Source organism: Pseudopipra pipra, chromosome 6 (assembly GCF_036250125.1).
Source record: "Pseudopipra pipra isolate bDixPip1 chromosome 6, bDixPip1.hap1, whole genome shotgun sequence".
NCBI lineage: Eukaryota > Metazoa > Chordata > Aves > Passeriformes > Pipridae > Pseudopipra > Pseudopipra pipra.
In genome coordinates this window covers 40,598,604-40,615,889 of record NC_087554.1, presented here as the reverse complement: position 1 = coordinate 40,615,889, position 17,286 = coordinate 40,598,604, and the positions used below count along the sequence as shown (strand labels likewise).

The 17,286-nt window shown below is 34.6% G+C and overlaps 1 long non-coding RNA gene across 1 annotated transcript; it reads left to right on the top strand.

The window, feature by feature from the left end:
• The first annotated feature begins 6,095 nt into the window (after positions 1-6,095).
• Positions 6,096-17,071, top strand: LOC135416027 (uncharacterized). The gene is made up of 3 exons (XR_010431398.1): positions 6,096-6,610; positions 7,182-7,234; positions 14,835-17,071. It is a non-coding gene; the product is annotated as an uncharacterized LOC135416027 (long non-coding RNA).
• Positions 17,072-17,286: the final 215 nt, after the last annotated feature.

Sequence of the window (17,286 nt, the reverse complement as noted above, 5' to 3'; positions counted from 1 at the left end):
TAAACAACAAGATAAGATAATAGACAAGGAGAGTAGGGACGGAGACAAGTCCTTTACTGACATAAACATTCTTAGCTGTGATCCTCAAATTTCCTTTCCACACTATATTTTTTTTCAATCCAAATATCATAAAGTGACAAGCAAAGGACACTAGAACAAAACTAGAATTGCAGCTATTGTCTGTCACGTTGGCTACCATACACTACAGAGATATGCAAGAATGGATATTTTTACAGAAATAGCATGTAGTAGTGTGTTAAGTGCATAGAAAAACAAAACCCAGTTCTTTAAAACAAAGGAATATTAACTTTTTTTACTTTCATCTCAATAGCACATAAATTAAAACAAAAAAACCAAACCACTCTAGGAGTACAAAAAGATTAGTTATAAAATTAATTGGACCAATGTAAATCTTTCATACTAATTTTATATAGATTAGATTTTTTTAATTTTTATTTTATTCTGGATTATTTTCTGTTACGTAGGGATGATTGCACATACAGAACATTAGGTAGTTCCAGGAACATATCAACGTGTGTTGGGTCTATTGTGATGGTCCCTCTCACCTTTTCCTTTTGACTTTTTTCAAGGGGAAAATTGTTAGCATTTTACATCTAGGTCTAAATTGAAATCACACAGGCAATTCCTATACCACTGGGATTAAGCATTGAAGTACCATTTGAGCCTTTAGAAATCTTGCCACTATCTGAAACCACAGTGCTTGCATGCTGAATAAGAAAGACTTTAACATTCCTTCTTTCTCTCTTTTCTGAGACAATGACATCTGTTTTGCTTCATCCTTTTGCTATCTTCACCAGAGTATGCAAAATTTGGGGATTTGATTTGGCCCATGGGTAGGGTCTGACAATTTTTAAATTTTGGTCATACAGATTCACATTTCAATTTCCAAGTTTAGGTGAGAGCTTCTTCTTAAGCCCATTCTTGCAGCTCAAAACACAAAACTATTAGCTCTTACTTTTTAATTTTTACCTGCCTCTCCAGTGAAAATAAGTAACCTGAACTTCTTACTCAGAAACTGAATCGTGTCCTTCTCAAATTTCAGTTCTTGGAGTAGTTCTCACACACTGCAACAGAAGGACCTTGCACAGTGGCTTTTGCCTACCATGGGAGTGGCAGGGCGTAAGAAATCTTATTCAGAGGTGGAGAAGGAAGATAAGGAAAAAAAGTGAGACTTAATTAGCTGTCACAAGCATTTGGTAGCCATTTTAAAATTTTTATTTCCCACATAGTCTAGGTGACCTATAATTAGCATCACTGTAAGCATTTTTATTTGGGGAAAGGGAAAGAGTAGTCTCTTTTATCCTTCTATAACCAATATGGTTGAGGCCTTTTGCCTATAAATAGCTCTTCTCTGTCCCTCCTTTTACACAAAACACAAACAATTATCTCTTGACACTTAAAAATAAGGAACAATCTATAACACATAAAAATTAAATGTGGTATTTTATTCTTAAATAACTCTGGCTAGTTTCATACAATCTGGGTATTATTTAGGAAAATAAAGTGTGTGAAGTATATATAAAAACGAAGATAAGTTATACATTTTCCCTGCATGTTGCCTGTATGTTGGGCTTTTTTAATTAGAGATCTGAGAAATCTGTAAATTGAATCCAAGAGGCATGACAACTATTATATTTCCACATGGAATCCATCTGTTCCTGAATGTTAACTGCATGTTTGTAGTCTTCTCAGCCTCTTTACTGAAACCAAATTTACCACAAATATCAGCTCTAAATTTAGAACACCATTTACATTAAGGCACCATTAGCCTGATTTGGCAATGCTGTATAACTAAGAAATAGAATATTAGGAAATTTTTTTAACATTATCATATTATTACAAAAGGAAGCAAAACTTGTCAATGCTCAAATTCTTATCTATAGATACTTTTACAAGAGAAAACTTATTATACATATATACTAACTTTTCATCAAGAGGTAGGAAACTTTGCTATGTTACTCACACTTCAGATTTTTTTTCTCTATTTGATGCCATTTGTGAATCCCATTATAACAACAGAAATTATGTTTTCCTCTGAAACACCATTTTGACAAATTCCACAGAAAAAGCAAGCTAATTTCTGGAAAAAAAGAATTCTAGAGAGAGTTATCTTGTCAGGAAACATCATGACCTATGCAATCAAATGATGTAAAATCAAAGTCACATTATGAAACTTTGTTTCAGTAAAATTAATACAAACCCCCATAGCTTTAGTTACTGGAAGAAATTTACCTGAAAGCAAGCTGCTGAATCTCATGTTAGTTGCAATGACAAGGGCAGTGACGGAGTAATATAACTTGGCTGTCATGAACCCACACAAAAGGGTTTATTTTTGCTAAAATCAAGATGAAAGTTCTACAAAGAGCATGAACATTAAATTTCATGTTTATATATAAATTAAGCTATCTAAGTGTGTTTTTCTAAGCACCAAGATAACACATACACACAAAAACTCACAAAAATTTTCAGACTTGTTAAGTATAGTATTTTTGCATAACTTCTTGTCACAATGTCATTTAGAATGGGGATTTGTTCACCTGTTAATGACACACATTATATGAAATGGTTTATCTTCTAATTTACATATTCTTTCAATTTTGAGACTGGAAAAAACACATGCTTAATTAGCAAGTTTAATATCCTCTTTTTAATTAATTAGCATGTTTACTTTAATATTCTCTTTTTAATCACATCATAATATCTGATCAAATCAGGTAGAAAATATACTAGCAAAAATACACATATACTTTCTGAATCATGAAATAAAGCTAAGTAATTTGTTATCATAATTGTTAGCATGCTACCAAACATAATCATGAAAGGAAATAAATATTACCGGTTGAAAAGTCTTTCTCAGCTGGTTCATATTGTTTCAAACTGTTATATAACCTTGATAAAATACAGTCCTGCAGAGAATGAGCAGAGTTCAAAGATGGAGACTCCACAATTCCGTGTGCAATCTGCTCCAGTGTAACACACACCTTTTCTGCAACCTCCCTTATACTTTAAGTGGCTTTTCTGAAGCATGGTAGCAAAGAATGACTTTTGTAAAACCTCATTTATGAAAGAACTAGCATCTTCACATCTTAGGTTTGCCTTCAGTTAGTGTAATCATCTATTTTTCTTTACCCATCTGCGTCATTCTTGGCCAACTAACCTGTAAACACAAATGGCCTTTACCCAAGTTCAATTTGACCTGAGACATCTGAGCTCACATACCTAGGAACTAATTCTGTCTCAGAAAATAGGCCTCAACGAAAAGACAGTTTGGACTTTTAAAATATTCTTTTAATTTCTGTTTTTTCAGCAATGTTTTTATTTTGGTTTTGTTGTTTCTTTCTACCTGTGCAGGGTCTTGGGCAGAATTAATGGCAGGTTTGTAGCACTAGAAAGGAATTTAAAAGTGTTGAAAAAAATACATAAATACATAGAAAAAATATAAATATATATATAAACATATAGAAAAACACTAGTAGTATTTTATAAAATTGTAACATCAAATAATAGTTTAATTATAAACAGGAAACACATTACTTTTCCATTTACTTGCTTACTATACTTTTGCAGAAAGCAAGAAATTAAAAATCTTCCTGTCCTTCCTGTTTAGGCTATCTCGAACTCCATTTAAAAGTGTTGTATCCTGAGCAAGGGTCTCAAAAGACCTTGGAAAAAGGCCACCTTCTCCCTTACTCACAGCTCACTATACCAGTATACCATACCATTTAAGTATCTTTTCTTTCCTTAAGAATAAATCTACTGAAAGGTGCCTAAAAGTAGAAAAAGTTAGAAACTGAATGGAAAACTGGCTTGAAGAACCAGACCTGAACATCAGAGTAATTACAATGTGAACATATATAACTGTACGCAAAAATAGACGACATTTGGAATTTTTTTGCAGGTCACACTTAGAACATAAGTACTTAAGAAATATCAAAAAACTAGCAAGAGCATTCCTTTCACCCTCGTCTCTCTGAAGAAAAAGGTTTGACCATTTTAATAATGCATTTATATTTAGATAAAACATTTTTTGTCATTTCAAGAAGCCATTCCATTTAAATTGCAGTACATAGTAAAAGTCCTAAAGATAACTGAGCAGCATTTATTTTTTCTGTGCATTAAAAAATCTATATTATTCCTAGATAACTAAATTTCTTCTCTTAATTTCAGAGCAATATGTAATATTAAAAATATAAAACCTATAATTAGATAATACAGCTAGAAATTAAAATCTATTCTTTAAAAAGGCAATACATATTAATTAAAGAAAACCTCAGAAGAATCTCTCAGGGTTGACTTAATTTCTTAATCACAGCTTCTAATTTTCTAGGGTTTATTATTTTCTTTGATTTCTTTTTTTTCTTTCTTCTTGGAAAAACAGTGTATTTAACCCCAGCCTTTTGAGGTCATTTCACAAAAACAATGTCATTCTCACCATCATCTGTCCAGGCAAAGTAGGCATTTTTTTCTACTGGTATGTCTGTCTGCGTTGACTGAGGATGATTACAGATTTGATTCAATAGATGCTTGGTAGAGGAGCTTTTCCCAATCTCTGGCTCAGCTAACCATTGCTTCATAACCTTCAATTCTTTCATGCTGGTTTTGAAATTAGCTGACATATTTAACATAGTTTCATCTTCAAAAGCATTCATCTCCAGAGCTGAGATTGATCTTTTAATCAAACTTGTCTGTTAAAAAAAAGAAAACTTAATTTATTTAGATGTTCATTTGAAATAAGATTTATATACCACATTTCCTTAGTTTTAGTGGACTGGATTTTATTTTATATAAAATTGTAAAGAAAAAAAAAAGAGTGACATAGGGACTATGTTGATAAAAAAAAATTTATATTTAATGGGAAAAAAGATCAGCATATCTCAGGATATGTGTCAAAGCAAAGAGATGTGAAAAATTAATTCAAAGTTATTTGAAGCTCATAAAGGGCTGAAATCAGTCTTCCCTAAAAATTATTACAAGAAATTTAAATTAAATAACCCCAGACCTTGTGGGGAAGTTAAATTTTAAAATAAAAAAAGTATGCAACTGATGGTGACATTAACAGAAAAAAATAAACTGAGGGACATTCATGAACCCAGAAGAAAAGACAGGAGGACTCTGTACAATGTTTACAAGTACAATTGTATTATATGGAAACATAGTTAATATCTGACTGTAATTTTGCACTCTTATATTTTGTGTCCCCATCCCTGAATCACCTGATGTAATCAAAACCTAAAGAATAACTGTTATCCTCTGGTGTTTAATTGTTATTAATTATTAAGCAAGTATTTTTTGCAATAACAAACTATTGTTTCTCAGATGTTTTGTGAATTCCAGTTCATTAACCTGCACTATAAACTAGGCATAACACATCTTTGTCAAATAAATTAAAATGCAATTTCATGTCCACTGCCTGAAATGTACAGAGGGAAACACTTGTTACTAAATTAAAATAAATGAAAAAATAAATGAAGTATTGAATAATTTTTAATTAGACTCTGACAGAGTACGGGAAACTGAAAGGTCCTTGATTTAAAGTAAGCACCACTTAGCAACAACTAAAACATCAGTGCTCAATATCATATATTCAGGTATCCATATAGGTATGTAAATTAAAACACATATTAAATGGAACATTTGATTTTTCTCAACACACTGGAATATGGCAACACTGACATCTACTGGTGTTAGTCAGGTTTGGGGGAGCTTTTCTGCAAACAATCATGAAGTTTCTTGTGCATCCATGGAATTAAAGAGTGTTACTTCTGTTAGTTGTAATTCTACTGTCAGAGTAGACTGCTAAAGTGGACTTGATTCTCATTTCTGCTTATTGCAATGTATTTCCATTTAAATACCTATTTAAATTTTCAGAATACTGAATAAGTGGCAGTGGGTGCCTCAGCATAACTGAGAACCAGCCTTTGATTTAACAAATAAAATGCCTTCTTGAAGTACATTCAGTCATTAAAAAGGAATTCTTAAAATGCAGCACTTACTCATAAGCTGTAGATCTCACACAGAGAAAAAGATTGCAGATCTGGGAGTAGTTCTTGAAATCTCTTTAGGTTTCATTCTTCAAATGGAAGCTTTGATCTATTTCTTAAAGAGAAGAAAAGTAAGAACTGAAATCCAAACTTCTGACAAGCATTTGGGCTTCCTAGTTTTTCTTTATGTCGAAGTAGTTTGTTTTGTACTGGATTTTTGTGGCAAGGTTTTGGTAGTGGGGTAGCTACAGGGTGGCTTCTCTGAGAAGCTGCTGGAAGCTTCCTCCATGTCTGACAGAGCTAATGCCAAACAGCTCCAAGATGGACCTTGCACCCGACAAGGGTGAGCTCGTCAGCGATAGTGTGAGCACCTCTGGGATAATATGTTTCAGGAGGGGGGAAAAAAGCTGAGCAGGAACAACTGAAGACAGCGAAGAAATATGGGACAGAAACAGCTGCAGAAACTGCAGACGCTGAGTTTGGTGAAGAAGAAGAAGGGGGAGGAAGTGCTCCAGGTGACAGAGCTGAGATTCCCCTGCAGCCCATGGAGGTCCACAGAGGAGCAGTGACCCACCTGCAGCCTGTGGAGGAGCCCCATACCAGAGCAGGTGGGTGCCCAAAGGAGGCTGTGACCCTGTGGGAAGCTTGTGCTGTACTAGGTTTTCAGCAAGACCTGTAGACCTGCAGAGAGGGGTCCAAACTGGAGCAGGTTTGCTGGCAGAACTTGTGATCCATGGGGGACCCACACTGGAGCAATACATGAAGAATTGTAGCCTGTGGGGTGGACTCCCTTTGGAGAAGTTCATGGAGGATTATTTCCTGTGGGAGGGACCCCACACTAGAGCTGGGGAAGAGTGTGAGGAGTCTTCTCACCGAGGAGGAAAGAGCAGCGGAGGTAACACATGTAATGAACTCAATCCCATGTTCCCTTGTGCCGCTGGAGTGGAAGAGGTAGCGAATTCTGGAGTAAAATCTTCGGAAAGAGAGAGGAGTTGGGGGAAAGTGTTTTAAGATTTGATTTTATTTCTTATTTTCCTACTCTGATTTGATTGGTAATAATGTATTTTCTTTTCTTCCAAGTCAAGTCTGTTTTGCCTGTGATGGTAATTGGTGAGTGATCTCTCCCTGTTTTTATCTCAACCCATGAGCCTTTCACTATATTTTCTCTCCCCCGACCAGCTGAGGAGGGGACTGATGAAACGGCTTTGATGGGCACCAGGAGTCCAGCCAGGGTAAGCCCACCACAGGTGGTTCTGACTCTTCAAGGTGGGTGCCTGCATAAAAGGAACGTCAAATGAAGCTATACAACATGCAAAAAGGTATAAAACAATCAAAATATTTCTTATCATTTGGTGGTTAAAAGTGTTTTAAGGCAACAATGTAAAAAGAGCTGTCCCTCCCTGGGGCACTTCTGTCACAAATAATTTTCAATTCAATGAGTTTATATTAAATAATCAACTGTGAGTTAATGCAAAACATCAGACTTTTCATTTCTGGAAGAGGGAAGCAACATGGAGTAAAGCTCCAAGTAATAATAATACTGATTTAATAATATTGTTTCCATCTGCTGGTAAAAAAGTGTAAAATCAGAATGTCTTGGGGAGATACAGGCATTCCTGTATGAAGGAACCTTAACAAACATAATATGAAGCTACAAATCTCATTAAAATTTTTGCAGGATATCTGTGAGGAAAAGGTTTGACAATCCACATATAACCTTCATAAAAATATATTTAGTTTAATACTTGTTTTCATGGCTAAAAAAAATAGCTTTTTTAACCCTCAGATTGATGCTTGCAGAGCATGCCAAGATTAAACAGGAGTGCAAAACAAGAGACCTTTGCTATCTGATTAAATAAATTTAATACAGGCAATCTCAGGAGAGAGTTGTACCTGACCTTGGCAAGTTTACATCCTGATAAAATGATGCATCCTGCTCTGCAAGACATTTTTTTTGCAGATGTGAATGAAAAGTTATATATATTTTTAAGCCTGTGGATATTTTTCATAGTGAAGGCAAGACTTTAAAGCAAGAAAATTATTGCTTTCTTGATCTGATTTACCACAAAATCCTACCACTGCAGGCGTCTTTGGACTTCGTTATAGTCAAACAAAATTCTTTCACAGAAGAACTCAGAATTAGAGAAAAAAAAAATCTATCACTATTTAAATGGTTAAAGTAATTTCAATTTCACCATCCACTACACAGAAACCATGCATACCCCCAGACAGAAAATTTGCATTTGTGAAATTAGCTAAATGGAGGGAATTGGTCAGTTATGAAAGGTGAACAGCTTAAACGGACCTAAATTAGTGTCAGGTAAACGATATCTTCGACCTTCAAGGCTCACACAAGGCAACCAGTTTTAAAAATGAGAACCAGGTGATTGTAGATGGTGCCACTAGATGGCAGTCCTCCAAAGAATTTAGTTCTCCTGATTTCGGGGATTAAATGAATTCAGCAAAGAATTTTAGTACAGGCTTCTTTTGAAACTTTAATTCTCTTCCTGTCTGGGGAATGTAGCTCTAAATCTAAAACTTTCCTCCCCAAAATTTCTAATCATTCATAAAGCTCAAGCACCCTCAATTTCCTGAACCTGTTGGCTACTTCTTGAAAATCAGATTCTCAGCTTCAAATCCTGTCCTCCCCTAGCTTCTGCAATTCAGCTCCTCTAGATCCACTCCCAAGTAACTCTTTCAACTTCCCGGGCATTTCAAGGGGTTCTGTCCTTTACTCTCTTCTCATTTTCCTCTACCCAATGTCTAGTAACTTTATAGTCAAAGCCACGTACAGGTTCCTTCTCTATGGTAATGAATAGGAGCGTGATTCACCACTCTGTTCTGCACCAACAGAAATATCAGAAGATCTTTCTCTTAGGGATGTCAAGCTGCCAGTTCTAGCTCAGCAAGGCTGAAAGATAAGGTTCTAATGAGCCTTGGCCTTTTCAACCTTCATGACCTCTCCACTACTTTCTTTCTTCATTCACTATGGCTAACACAGACTCAGAACACAGGTGATATTCATAACATTCTAAAATTAAATGCTTTTTCTAATTTCTCTACAAAACTAATGTCTGATATCTAATTTCATATCTCGCTTGCTGCACCATCAGTTTCTTAACCTAGACAAGCATTGTCTTGTTCTGTTCACAGTCATTCAAACTGCTACTGCAAAGACCATAGTTTTGGTCCTTGGAACACTATTCTATCCTTTGAAGTAACAAAAAAAGAAAAGCTCATTCAAATACAAGATGCTCCTCTGCTTTAAAAGCCTTCACAGCCTTTCCTTTTTTGTCATCTCCAAAGCAGTAAAATAATAAGTTCTACTTTTGTAGACTTCTAACTCAGTCACTGACTTCCTACGTTCAGGGGGGTTCCTTTCTGAACACCTTTTTTGCCACCCTTACACAGCCTCTCACACTCCTGAGAGCCATTGATTTATTGTCTCAGAATTTCCTTAAATTCTCTCCCACCATGTCCTGCAAAATAGTTAATGGCTGGGTTTCTGGTATGCTGAGACCTCTGCTTAAATGCTGATTAGTATCCTTATTCTCACTGAGTCCTTATATTCTCTGTATGTATCTGTATGTATCTGTTCAACAGACAGAAGTGCTACGGAATCAAAAGCAAATACTCCAACAAAGACCATGAATCATATTCATGTGCTACCCAAATTGCTGACCAAAGCAGAAGTTCACAAAAACCAAAGGGAAACATCAGGACCTAATCCTGTACCCTGAAATAATGCCATCCTTGATGCTTAGGACAGTACTGACTACATCAAAAGAATTCAATTAAAAAAAACTTTCATAAAGCAATTTATTGATTCATATTTTAAGAGCAGAGAGAAGCATCATTATTAGCCTGACCTTCTAAATAATACAGACAATAAAATTTCATCAGTATTCCTGCACCAAGTTCACGATTGGCTGCATGAAACCCAGGTAACACCTCAGAAAGAAATCTAGTCTTGATTTGAAGGGAGTAAATAATGGATAATTTCAGAATCTGCTACTTTCAGTGCTATACATTGAAATCTTACAGCTAGTCTCAATTTGTCTAGACTGAAATCTCAACTATTAGGTATGTTACGTTTTCATTTAGCAAATCCTCTTGGATCAGAAACTACCATACAGGTAACATATTCAGATCAACTCTCTCTCTCTCTCTCTCTTTTATAAAACCTACATAATGATAAGTCTTAATACAGAACTGGTAGTCAAGAAAAAGAGAGAACACATACAGGAATTGACCCTTCTGCTTGCTCCCTTGTAACTTTATTTGAAACACTCTGTTAGTAAATTAAGTGCACAACATTCCTAAAAATATTCGTATGGAAGAATAATCACATATTTAGCCAACGAAATCTGCTGACCCTCTCTGGAACTTTTCAGGGGCTGCAGGTATATATTTCTTTTCATTTCAAATCCAGAACATGGAGCCCTCTTCTAAGAGTGGATGTATCCATTCTTTCAAGGAGGGGCAAGGTGCTTTTCTTTTTTCTTTTAAGAGTAAAAAGCAGAGATGTCATTTCCACCTTTTTTTTTGTTAATACATTATTGAAGCACAGAGCCAGGAAATGAGAATTCATTGCTTATCTGAGGATTCAAACCTCACTTACCATTTGATTATTTGAGCATTCTGGGTACAGGAAGCTGTGTTGCTGAGCAGAAAAGAATGCAAAAGTCATACCGACAAGAAAGACAACAAGTGCTGACATGACCATCTCAGTTATTAGAGCACTTACCTGGAACAGAATAGCTCTGTATAATATTTCTAATCCCAAAACTTCTTTTCTATATTATTGCTAATGTCTCACTTCCTTTAGTTTAAGGTAAACATGTTTAATTTATAGTTCAGAGAGTATTACAGAGACATCTTCTGCTGCTTATCTTTCAAGAATGTAAAGCTCCTTTCAGAGTTACTGCTGCTTTTCAGGATACAATCTCCCCTCCTACAAAGTATGACCCTAATTCCCTATTCTTATCCTTATGACCTTGCATTTGGCTGCACTAAAATGCATTTTTTTCAAGTGAACCCAAGTTAACAAGCTACACAAATTGCCTTGTAAAACTGACCAAGCCTTATCCTTATTTACCACTCCACCATTCTTTAGTCACTATGGACTTTAGAAGCAATAATTTGGTATTTCTAGAGCTGGTGATACTCAGAAACTAGAAGTAGCAAACTGCCAGTCTGAAAAACCAACAGAAATAACTTGAGAGTATTAAGGCTCCAATTCTGAATTTTTTGGTATCATTATAGAAACTAGAAAGACACAAAAAAGCAAAGTAATAAGTAATGAAAAATAATATGCTTCATATTAATTCATATCCACAATATTTATTGCAAAACAAATAAAAAATTTAAAAACTCCAAATATTTGGGAATTCACTACAATCACATGTAACAACTGGTAATATAGCAACACGATAAAACTGAGTAGGTCTATTCCACAATTAATTTACACATCCTTACTACTTCTTATAGAACAAATTTTTTGACAGATCTCTACTTACCTGCTGTGTCAGCCTCAGAAAAATTAACTATAATCCATTTTCTTCTTCTTCGGCTCCTCATTTATTAAGCATCCTGCAATTATCACATAACTACCTACTACATATGCAATGAATACTTTTGACTACAAGTTTTTCTAGCTCCCAGTTATGTATGTGTTTCCTTTTGTGCATGTGTTGAGCTCAACAGAACTGCACTCAATTGCTTAAAGTTATGCTTGTTCCTAAGTGTCTGTAGAGTCAAGATTGAGGTAAGACTCTGTGTGTGATAAAGGGCTGGTGGGTGTGTACTTTAAACCTTTTACTATTGCAGAATTTTACATCCACAGAAAACTTACTGTATTTGCTTAGTATTTCTTGTTATTTCAATGGGATTTCTCACGTGAGTAGAATATATTTATAACCTAAATTGCAGCATAGAACTTAAAACATGTCTACAAAATGCAATTTATTTTTAAAAACATACAATACTTTTTACATTCTAAGCAAGAAACAAGTCTTTTAGTAGCCTTGTTCTAATTATTTTAAAATACATCCACCAAATAAGAGAATTTTTTCAAATCTTTTTCTTTTCTTTTCCACTTCTTTAAAATTACAAAATCCTGAAACATCATAATAACACTGTACGTTACAGAAGGAATTAAATCATAGTAAGTCTGAAAATAAGTAAGCTCCTAACTTTTCCTTTCAGCTTGCTCTTTCAAATTAGTATATTGGTTCTTCCTCCTTATGGTCCATGTCTCTCTGCACCTAATATAAAAGGCCTCTAAAAATGAAAATAAAGAAATCAAGAATCTTCATATCTATTCTCTAGATTCCAAAATACATCATTTATCCAATACTACATCATGACATTCATCAGACCATAGGATGTAAACTGCAAACATAAATACTTGGCACAAGGTGACTAGTAATTTCTACTAAAATTATTTAGAAAAGAAAAACGGGTAAAGCTAAATTGTTGGTAATAATTTTAAAATAAAAAAAAAAAAGCAGGAGTCACAGTTTTCCTCTTGCAACTTAAGTAGATCTTTCCTTTGTTGCACTGAAAACTGAAACTGAGCAATGCAGAGTTTCCATCTTAAATTGGGTATATGAATAAATGTTGTGCAAAAATGTTACACATATATTCAAATTCTCTCTCAGCAGAGAGTATCTGTAAATACACTTAAAACTTTGAATTAGCTTTATGACATGCTGTCACTTGAACATCTTCCTAGCTTTTCAATTCAGCTGTTGATTTTAGAGGAAACATGAGGTCTTTGGCTATCTTTGAAAAGCTAATAACTACAAAATTCTACCATTTAACTCTCCAATCTAAGTTGTACTGAAGGTGATGAAAGTCTATTGACTTCCACAGGCCACAGATCAAATTCTAAACACAGTCCCTGGCTACTGTATGAACTCTACAAAGTTAATAAATGTCTAACATGCAGAGAGTTACAATGTGAGGGGCAGTGTACGGAAAATGTCTGAGACGTAAAAAACAAAAATCAGAAATGACTCCACAAATATAGGTTACTTTAATTAAAGTTTGTAAGTACCTTCATATTTTTAGGAGAATGAAATGAAAACGGTAGAAATTCCACTTTGAAATTACACTAAACAGTTTTCAGGTTTAACTATTTCATCCCAGGTTCTTCTAGGACAATGACACTTTCAACAACTTGACTTTTTGTTATAAGGACCTATGCCTTATGTTATAAACAGATATTATAAAAGGGAAATCATCAAGAATTACAAAACTGTGTAAAGAAAAACATAAGATTGATTTATCATGCAATACATGTTCACATTACAAAAATATTTCATATTTGCTTACATTTTTTGGAAAAAAAGAAGACTGAAAAAAAAGTAAAAGTCACACTTGTAAAATCGGCGTAATAGAACTTTGACTCACAATTGAAAAATTATCTGAAGCATATATCAGAATATCTCCACTACATTAATAAACTTTGAGTCCAGAGGCTTATAGGCACGTGACAACCTCACAGAAAATAGTGTCAATAAATCTCTTTATTTTAGTTAAAATCACTCAAAATAATTTTTTCAAGTCATAAAATTTTAATGTATAGAAAAGAGCCTAGTTACTTTATGCTTCAATGAGACAGTTTCACAGATCTTACAGTCCGAAGTCTCTACTGAAATCAGTGGCTTTTTTGCGTCAATGAGAACAGGATTGAGGTTATGAATAAAATGTGAAAGTTAAACATATGAATGAAATATCCAGTTTGAAAAGCAGCTCAATTACACAATATATAAGATTGATTAGGATTTGAGGCATGCTTACAGCAATCCCATTTGACGCAAAGGATTTTTTTTTAACTAATTGAATAGTTTTACAACATGAATAGAAACAAGTAATTGTTCCAGATTGTGAAATCAGAGATCAGTGCTTTAATAAGAAAATCATATTAATTTAAAATTAGAAAGAAATATTTCACACTGCTTTTTTAACTCAATAGGAAGTATATAACCTTCATAAATGTTTACAGAAGTTTAGGATGCTGTAATACAATTCATTTTCTCTACAATGCAATTACCACACAACCAAAATAAAACAAAAATAGATGAAAAACAGTTTAACTTTGAACTTACAATGATTTCCATAAATGATGGCTGGCAAAACAATTTTAAAATTTCCAGGAACTTTTTCTGTAAGTTTTATCATTTACTTTAAATAAATAAAACCAATTTGAATGTTATTTTAATTACATTACCAGTATTGCTCTTGTGTAGAAGTTATCATTTCATTGAATGAATTAAATGAATGCTTTATCAATGTACACTGAAATATTCGGGGCATGCTGCAGGTAAAGGTGAATGTTTTTATGGCACACACTCTCCTAAAATAGACTATTTATCATTCTTTGAAAAGGGGACATAAAAAAACAATACTATGTGTGTGGCCTACATTACCTTCACTTAATGCACTAAATACAGGTTTTTTAGAAAATTGTGCAGTTTCTGCACCATTGATAATCTGACAGTAAGTATTTATTGAGGGTAAAACACTCATTGTCTGTTGACACTATTTGTTTTAATATATAATCTTGCTAACCAAATGATCTTTAAGCAATGCAGATAAGCAATGGCATGCAAAGGGTCACTTAAATGCCAATTTGACTGTTTCATAAACTTAAGCATTCTTTTCCCATGACTATTCTCAGCTACTTAATTGAAAGTATTATCCATTTACAAACTTAAGGCCTGCCATAAAAAGGCTCTCTTCTGTATCCAATAGACCTTTCAGAACCCTAAGAACAACAAAATCTAATCAATAAAGCTTCTCTTTTCTTTTCCTCTTTTCATATAGGGAAGTGAAGAACTAACCTACAGTACATCTAAACAAAGCTATCTGTAAAGATCTTATTAGCAGTGAAGACCATAAAACTGAAGAGTCTGACTTGGCGTGGAATGGACAGGATCAGTTAAGTTAGGACATGGTCTGTACTACTTTTGCAGTCTGCACTCCTACTACAGAATGACAGATACAACCTACGACAAGAGCAAGGTAATAAGCAGTTGTCCTTAAATTATAGCTCTACATGTAAAATCTCCTGAATTTCAGGCAAGCACTGACTGTAATACAAATTCAAGTTAATGAATTTTTAATACATCTTCTCTATTTAAAGATGATGACTTACAGCTGGCATTGCTTATATTAAATTTGTGGTATTTTCCATTGTTTGTTTTTAATTATTTTGATTAGATTATGCTTGGAATTGTATAGACAAATTCAACCCCACATAAGCAACTTCAGTTTCTGATGCAGCCAAGAGAAGTTTCATCTACATATAACAGGACTGAATAGGCTCTTTGTATTTTAAAAACCATATCAGAACTATTTCAAGGACTTAAACAGAAAGTTAAAGCTAGAGGTACCAAACTAAACCTGATAATTTAGATTTGGAATTGTAAGTGTTCACATCCAGATTTGGGGGGATGGCATTATTTCTTCTCCAAACTCGACTATCACGCTATGCACCAATAACTTAATATATTTTCAGTAAATTTATCATAATAATGAAATAAGATTCAAAAATTACTTGATATTTGAGGCCTGAGGAGCCAAAGATTGTTGCAAGTGATGTTGTTCTTGTAGCTCTTTCTGAGCATCATCTAGTTTAATTTTTTTATAGTACTTTTCCTTCTACCTGTAGCACATACCAAGATGGAGCCTAAAATGTTTATGAACAACTGATAAATACAGTATTACAAACTGTTAAGTTACAAAGATATTTTCACACCCTCTCTGGAGAAGTACAAGGAGCAATGGCACATAAGCAGCTCTGACTATCAGAACACAGTTCAATTAAACTACAGCAGTTTAGACCTGCTGTCACTACGCATATCACAGCAGTGCCTATAGCTAATCAGTATAAGGAATAAACAGAAAAGTGTGATAAAACAAAATTTCCAGTGTGCCCTACCTAAATTATTTCTCTGAATATTGTATAAGATGAACGTATTTCAATCTATTACAAAGATATAATCAAACATGCATCAAAATCATATTAGTATGTAAAGCTAATAAAGTAAGAAGAGCACGAACACATATACAATTTGTACTGTATTTTTAAGCAAATTCAAGCATATGTATAGTTTAAAATATTATATTTTTAGGAAGCTTCAAGGTTATGTTTTTTAAATACAGGAACTTCAGCAGGAGTACAGATGTAAGGAATTCCTACTGTTTCCACCCACAGCTGCTCATTCCTATTTATTAGTTGTGCTTAGTTGCTCCAAAAATTGTTTTTTTCACACTGTGAAATAAATCAAATAACTGATCCATGTTGAAAAAATCATACTAAAAAAAAAGATGTGGAGGTGTCCTAATTGTAGAGGCTAGGACCAGTTTATCACTATGTGGGTATAATCAAAACTGTATTCTACACTCTCCGTGTCATTTCTGAAGTACTGGTAATAATGGATAATTTGCAGTAGCTGCCCAGGGCACACCTGACACCTCAGGCTACAAGGTGGGTGTTAAAGAACTCTGGGAAGAGTGTTTCTTTGTCTTCACACCAATGACTCAGCTGTGATAACTCCCCTCTGGGGAGGAATTAGCACCTTCACACCCAGCCTGGGGGGTCATCTCTGCTAATGGGCCATACTGGACTGGCATAATAGGCAGCTCCAACAACTTAGACCATCAAGGACTCCAAAAATATCCCATGACTCACAGAGTTAAATAACCCTGGGGGAGGTACTGGACATTCCCAGCTGAACCTGAGCACATATAATCTTGGGGTTTTGGGATTTCTAGTACCACTTGTCATATCCAGAGGATGACCAGAACTTCAACAGGACTGCAACAGTCGCTCTCGACAAGACTATGATCATCACTTCAACAGAACTGCAATCATCATAGAGACCATTTCCTTTTACTTTGCCTCCAGGGGGGCCACATGGTGGCCAGCACCGGGGTGGATGAACACCACTGTGTTCTTGTCCCGGGGTGCAGGGTTATACATCTGTCTTTGTGGGTTAAAACCAGTTTTCCCTGTATCATTGCATTTATTGTAATTTTTTTTTTTAGTAAACTGTAAGTCTGACTTGTAATCTCTTGAGTTGGGTGCATTTTGTTTACTTTAAAACCAGCACAAGAGGAAAGACAGAAACTAATCTAAGATCTGTGATTCTCTTTGTAGAATGCTCCCACGTAGAATTTTTGTCTGGGACAGCTCACTATAATCCAGTAGCAAGAGCAAGCAGCAAGGAAAAGGAACTACTGAAGCCATCATTGCTGCCAAAATGTCTGCATC